The following is a 7870-nucleotide window of genomic DNA, read 5'->3' as shown; positions in this document are numbered from 1 at the left end:
GGATTTGAATTAATACCGGTTGGTGCCACGAACGGGTACTAATGCCTCAACCACATTAGCACCGGTTCGTGGCACGAACCGGTACTAAAGGTTTCGTGCCACGAACCGGTACTAATGGGCATCGCACCCTTTAGTCCCGGTTCGTGGCACTAACCGGGACTAAAGGTCCCATTTGAACCGGGAGTAATGCTTGTACGGTGCCCTAGCCGCTCGAACCGGGACTAATGCTCACATTAGTCTCGGTTCGTCATGCAACCGGGATTAATGCTCTTTTCTGGCCGAACCAAAGCCCCTGTTTTCTACTAGTGGTCGTCGCCCGATTCGTCGTCGCCACCGTGTCCACCGTCACCGCAGCCACCACCACCCCGGTCGCCGCCCCGTGAATCCACCCTATTTTCACCGCCGCCGCCCGGTTCGTCTGCGGCCACCCGGCCCGCCATGCCGCCGAAGAAGCTCCCGAATAGCAAGACGGGGTTCTTCGGCGTGCGGGCGAAGCCATCCGGCCACTTCGGTGTCGAGTTCTCCGACGCCGGTCGCCGCTTCTGTCTCAGCACCTACACCACCGTGGACAAGGCCGCACGTGCCTACGACGTGGTAGTGTGGTGTGCCGAGAGGCCGATGGATCTCAACTTCACGGAGATCGAGACCCGAGCGGATGCGGAGTTCCTCGTGCCGGAGGGCATTTAGATGGAGGAGATACCAAAGAAAAAGACGAAGAAGAGGCCGGCCATTGTCATTGGTCTCCACGATAGCAATAAGGCGACGATGGCGAGGTTCGCGCGGGAGCATCCGAAGTATGCTCAGGCTGAGCAGCAGAAGAAGGAGGACGAGGCCGACCCCTCAATGGTGATCCCTGTCGAGTGCTCGGAGGACGACAATTAGGACTTCCGGGGGGCGTCGGATAAGGACGACGAGGAGTACTGGATTCCCTCGGGCGACTAGTATTTGGATTAGTTGTAGCAGGCGTTTAATTTATGTTTTTAATTAGAACTATGTTTGAAATGAAATAGTAGTTGAAGTTTCTAGTTTTTACATCATCGCTTAACATCATCTATTGGAGTTGCTCTTTTACATCACCTATACACATCATCTGTTGGAGTTGACTTTGTTTTAAAGATGTAAAATGCACTTTTTGATGCTGTAAATTTTACATCTCCTAGTTCCACATCTTCAAATTTACATTGTCTGTTGGAGATGATCTAAGTAACTTCAAATAAAAAAAGCTTCACATTGACCCTTTGCGTGTTTCTTCTGACGGAGTGCGATTGCCTGTCTAGACAGTCCAAGATTCAGTTGAGTACTGTCCACAATTATACTAAAAAAATACTAAAATTAGAGTAATTAGCTTGGACACGTCGGTGCCCAAAAGCCCCAAAACACAGTGCTAGTTGAATCTGTGGCCGCCTGAACCTGCATTAACTCGAGAGGGTTTGGTTAATCACACGTAGCTGCCGGTCAGACAACAGGCACTATCTCCCTTTTTCTTCTTCGTTTATTTGTTACACTATAACACACGCTTCAATTTCAATTCTTTAGATGGAACATGGAAGCGACTTCAAACGGTTAACGTGTTTTTTTTCCTCTGAGTTTCTGTTTGATTATATTGTCTAGTGCAACAAGTGGAGGAACTCAGGAACATGATTTCTTTTTGGGTTCGTGGAACATGATGTACGTTGAAAGTCGAATCAAGTACACCTCGTGTTTAGAATAGTATCAAAATGATTTGTCAAAGATCCATTTCACAGTTCTATCAGAGATTTGACTGTTTTTTGGGTTCGTGGAACATGATGTCCGTTGAAGGTCAAATGATTTTCCTCGAGCAACAAAAGATACAGGCTAAGATCGACTACCCATGTCAGAGTTTTATCAAAGATTTCAGACCCACAGCACCTAAAAAATGATTTCGTCCCCACAGAAGCATCCATCAACATGTGTATTAATTATAAATTTCGCTATCTTCAAACCACGATAAAGGAGCATGAACGTGGTCGTGTCCCGGCATATTTTTTGGTTTCTGAATGAAACATTGCTTTTGGCCTTTTCCGGTCCGAGGAGCTGCTCTTTTGTTCTTACGTTGCCTTTTCGGCGCATCTTCAGCTGCTCCCTTGTCAGCGCCTTCATTCCATGTATGTCCAGTGGCACCTTTAGGCAATCCGCTTCAACTTTTCCGTTAAGATGCAGTACTCCTGTTGCTCACTCATTCGCAGATGGGATCCAAGTAGCTCAATCAGAGGTTGATGTTAATGACGACTACTTTAAACTGAATCTAGCTAGATCGTAAATTCTCTGTAAGTTCGTAGAAATCTGTTAGGAAACATGATGGGATCGAGAAAATTATTACTACCTTGTTTCCAACGGGACGTACTGATGCCTCCAATTGCTACATCTGAAAACATGACTGCCAGGCAGGAACGTTGGCCAGAATGATTGTCGGTGGCAAGACAACGCTCGTGCCATTGGCATTTTCGTACAATAAAGGACGACGCCGCACAATAATACTGCAATCCACGGCACTCATTTGGAAGAGTATGCCTTATTGTCTTTGGAACCTTTCTTCTTGCGGATATACATCAAGGTGTTGGGCGATAAGTGTTGCTAGTGATAGTGGGATTCCTCCATGTGTTTTTTCAATGCCAAACTGGTGGATATTTCATTCATAGTTAAACATGTTATACAAGGCGTACATCAGTTACAATAATGATAACATCTACGTAGTAGAGATGATAAAAAGAGATAAGAAACACCATGGATAAACTTAAACTGCATCATCACAGGCAGATGGCAAACACAGGTAGGATGATCTTTCTATCTCATGCATGGGGCTTGCTCTGCCTTAAATTCTTCCTGCGTCTAAGTCTGCCCTTAAGTTCCTCCTCCCATGCCTTGGTATCTTCCAATCCAACGAGGATGTCATTGTCAACCTCGACATAGCCCTTCTTCAGGTGCTCGCTGCGGACCCAGGCCCGGAATTTTGGGAAACGCTCCCGAACCTGGTAAGTCACGCGCGCCTCCACGTAGAGGTCCATCATCTCCTCGTCCATCTCCTCTTCCGGCGACGGAATCAAGTCAGGGTTGCGTCGCTTCAGGTCCACGATGCCGATGGGGAGACGGTCCCTATCCTGATCCCGGGCGATGATGCGATGGATCTCCTCCTGCGGCAGCCGGCCCTTCTTCGCAGGAACCTCCTCATCATCGCCTTTGGCAGCCGCCGCTCCCTGCGCCGCCGCCTTACTCCTGCTGATGCGGACAGACTCCTCCGCCTTTCGCTTGGTGGTGCACGACCTCAGTGCGCTCTTCTCCATCGGAGCACGGTGGCGCCGCGTCAGCGCATACTCCTCGTCGCCGGACACCGCTGCCTTGGTCGCTCTCTTGGACCCGCTCCTGGTGGTGCGCGCCTTCGACGAACCCTCCTCGCCTGACATCGCTCTCTTGCGCCTCAATTCGCCACGCCGCGGGATCTGGGTGTGGTGCGCGGGGGGTGTCTAGGTTTTAGATCTCGTGCCATGCGCAATCCGGATGTACGTAGCCCAAAAAAAGGCCTAATCAGCCGTTGGATGCACACAAACACAACCGTCTGCTTGTACACCCACGTCCACGACTGAATCATCACTAGTCGTCTTCCGCTAGATGCGTTTGTTCATAAACAAACGCCGGCCGCCACATGCAGCCCCACACAGCAAAACATTCTCTAGGAGCACCACATCGGAGCACCGCCGGAGCGTCGCAACACGGTTGCAGCATCTGACTTGCAGCATGGCGACGCCGTAGCAGCACTGGCTCGCAGCAACCCACAGTCGCCTCAAATCACTCCTTCACGACCTTAGTGCGCTCTTCTCCATCGGAGCATGGTGGCGCCGCGTCAGCGCATACTCCTCGCCGCTGGACACCGCTGCCTTCGTCGCCCTCTTGGATCCGCTCTTGGTGGTGCGCCGGGGGTTCTAGGTTTTTAGACCAAGCAATGCAATCTATTGCGTCATTTCGTTGTTGTAGCCTCAATGGTGCTATATTAACAATACCACAGAAACAAGAAAAAAATATATTTGCAGTTCCTGCTAAGAGATGTCACTACTAGGGAGAAGCAGTAGTGACGCAGGTTAAACTGCTAGGACGTGCTACTACTATCACACTACAACTAACAGGATAGTAATAGCGCGGGTGCCACCCCGTGCTATTGCTATTTCTGTTAGTATAGTAGCGCGGGTGCCACATGCGCTACTATTATACTGAGCTGTAACGCGGGTGTGGCCTCCGTGCTACTGCTACCTCTGTGTAGTAGTGTGGGCACTGTGCTACTATTACCCTAAAAAGTGTGCTACTACTATTAATTTTAATATTTATTTTTTTCTTCTTCTACGTATTTATGCAGTATTTATACTTCAATTATACATGTTTTCATATAGTCCAACATATACATACAACAATGTTTCATCATCACACCATCATAGTGATACAACAATGTCTCATCATCATCGGAATAGTGATACAAGTTATTACAAGTCTCGAATACAACTACATGATCACGTACACATGTTTCATCATCGATCTAAACTATGATCACATACAATAGAAAAATGACCACGTTGAGCAAGAAAGGGATTATGAAAGTTCTTCAGCCGGTTCTTTTTCCTCTCTCCCGCTAGTGTGAACTTCAAGTAACTAACTTCCGCTTCGCCTTTACTTTCAAACCCTTTGTGGCTGCTGCCCGAGTAGCGATCCACTTGGGCCTGACACTCTTGCGACTCGTCGTAGACTCCTGGAACCCTCCCTCTATACACGGCATACCACTTTTTGGTCATCTATATCCCTAACACAGATGCGTCATAAGCAAATTCATAGATAATATGCAACATAGTACTTAAGCAACACCAAGAGAAAGAGTTAAAATGTTAGCGAATAGAAGCAACATAGTAAACATAATAAAGTTCATCGTACCCAAACTAGAGTGCTGCACAAATTTAGGAAGATCGTTTACATCACAGTTTCGTCGCACACAAGTTCAATGTTGTCGCACACAAAGTACTACAAGGACATCATCATCATTAATCACTTCTTAGATCTCGCCTATGGCCTTTCCGGAAAAATGACACCTAGGTTTGTGAAAGGCGTGGGGTCGTGACCCTATAGCTTGGTACCTCTCCAATGTATCGACTTTTCAAAACACTTTTACTCTTGGTTTGATTTCTAATTTGCATGATTTGAATGAAACTAACCCGAATTGACACCGCTACTGCAGGAATGCCTAGCGGTGGCAGAATAGGCTGCGAGGAGCGCCCGCCACCGACCTCTCACCACTGCTATAACCGCATCAGTGGAGCGCCCGCCCGCCATTGGTAGAGACTCAGCAGTGGCGGGCAAACACGCCAGTGATAGAGACTGCAGTGGCGGGCGGCGAACATGTGCCCGCCATTGCTTCTTCGTGTTGCAGTGGCGGGTTGATTAGAGCCCCCGCCACTGAAAGCTTAGGCATGCGAATTAAATTTTTTGCAGCCACGACAATAATTGTGCTGCCATGGCTGCGTTTTGCGTAGAACCAATTTAGGAAATTCAATACTAGAAGCAAATAAAGCACTCATTGCAAGCTTAGGCATGCAAGTTCACTAGTAATTAGTACTCTTCATAACACTTCAAATTTGTTCCAGTTAACAAATCAACACCAAAGTATCATATGTATCTTAACTAAGTAACAAAGAGTTCATCGGCTTGGAGATATTTGACTTGGACCTTATTTCTAAATAAGGTCTCCAACAACGATCATTTGGAAGTTGTTGTTCCTATTGTTCCTTATCGTGATGATCACTGTTGTGTCAACCCTTACTCATCTCTTTACCCTCAGGAATTTCCTCCAGCCGACTTCATAGAAAGATATGCAGCCGTCTGTGTCCGTCTTGTATTGAACGCTGGTGACAGGACCTGCTGCTCCAAGGCGCACTTCAGCCATGCTGGCAGCAAGGATGTCCTCACCGAAGATCATCTTCATAGCCATGTGCTACGATCGGTATTCTGGTTGCCAAACGGATTGATGCCATCAGTACTCACACCAAACACGATGTTCCTTGGTTCTTCAGCGAAAGTTCAAAGTTCAATGTTTAATGCTCTCCCGCCTAGCATCTGCGGGGTGTCTCAGCTTCGGATCATCTCCATCATTTGGCTTCACCATGTCTACGCGCCAACGCACGAGCTTTGCTTCCTTACGATCTATGAAATACCGCTACGGACGGGGAGTGATCGAAAAGTACCATAAAACTTTTTGAGGAACTTTCTTTCTATCCTCCTTGTATCGAGAAGAATCATTGCACACTGGACAGTTGGTGTTTTCCGTGTGCTCGTTCCGATAAATGATTCAATCGTTGATGAATGCGTGATATCTAATGTGCGGTAAATTACGAGGGAACACAATTTTCTTGGCCTCCTCGATACTAGTAGGACACACGTTTCCCGCGGGAAGAACTTTATGTAGATACCTAAAATGCATATCAAGGCTTGCGTCGCTCCATTTGTTTTTGCCTCCATCTTTAGAAGATTGATCGTGAAACTCAAGCGGGTCTCCTCGAGATCGCAACCATCATACAATGAAGCCTTCGAGTCTTACTTTAGTTGTGCTAGCTTGGCCTCCTCTCTAGAAGCACCTCTGTCACTAGTCATCTTCTTGCGAAGCAGGTCTTGAACATGAGAGTCCTGCACAACCGAACTTATTAGCAACAAAGACTGCGGCGTGTCCGCGTCTTCTCCATGTCCGACCTCTTCTTCATGTCCGCCGGTCATCTCTTCATCTGGCCCCATCTCATTATTGCCTGCTCCATCGACGTCCTCATCATCTTTACTTATTCACCGAGTATAGCCATTCATGGAACCATGCATGAGCAGGTGTGCCTTCAAACGGCCAGATAAAAAGGGGTCGATCCAGACTCATTCTTTGCATCTTCGATACAGACATTTTATCTCACTGCGTTTATTTTGATACATGTCGGCCACCGCGGATCGCCAGTATTTATCCACAATCGTTCCATTGACCTTCATCGTCTGCGCAATATAAGCAAAAGAATTATAACCATGCGTGGAAGTCATACAAAAATTCGGCATGACCTTCCCTAAAAATGTGACATATTGTGCTTGCCCGAAATTTGCTGAAAAATGAAAATAAATCGACATTTTGGCAAAACACAGGCAAAACATGTCACACATAAGTATTCAATTTCATCATGGTCACGCACACTTCGACAAAACATAGGGAACTCATGTCACACACAATTACTCAATTTCATCATGGTCACGCACTATTCAGTCATATCGCACACACACTAATTCCATTCTTGCACAACAATATTATTTACTCACCTGTCTCGAAAGAGGACGGTCATGTTGCGGTAGCTGGCTTAGTTCATTTGATGAGTGAAGAGGTAGCTAGCTTAGTAGATCTACTTGGAGATAAGGCTATACTAGTGGAGAGGGAGAGAGAGCCAGTGAGTGGTAGTTAGCTAGCTAGCTAGCCATGCATTAATGAAGTGGAGTGGCAAGAGAGGAAGGGGAGTGCATGTACATCGCTAGCCATTAATGGATATGGTTGACGAGCAAAGGAGAGAGAGAGAGAGAGATAGCAAGTGTGAGGAAAGAGCTAGCTAGAGGCAGAAGGAGGGGGCAGGGACGGGGTAGTTGGGTGCTGCGCTTAGTAGTAGCGCAAGGCACGGGTGCCGCGCTAATACTAAGACCATTAGTTGTAACACGACCTCGAGTAGACGCGATACTACTAAGTGAGGCCCACCAGCTGGCCTCGTCTATCCATAGTAGTAGCGCGAGTTATCCCACTCGTGCTACAACTATCCACTTAATTAGTAGTAGTGCATGTTTTATACCCCGGGCTACTACTATGGCA

Source organism: Triticum dicoccoides, chromosome 2A (assembly GCF_002162155.2).
Source record: "Triticum dicoccoides isolate Atlit2015 ecotype Zavitan chromosome 2A, WEW_v2.0, whole genome shotgun sequence".
Lineage (NCBI taxonomy): Eukaryota > Viridiplantae > Streptophyta > Magnoliopsida > Poales > Poaceae > Triticum > Triticum dicoccoides.
The sequence above is the reverse complement of the archived record's forward strand: the minus strand, read 5'-3'. Positions refer to the sequence as shown.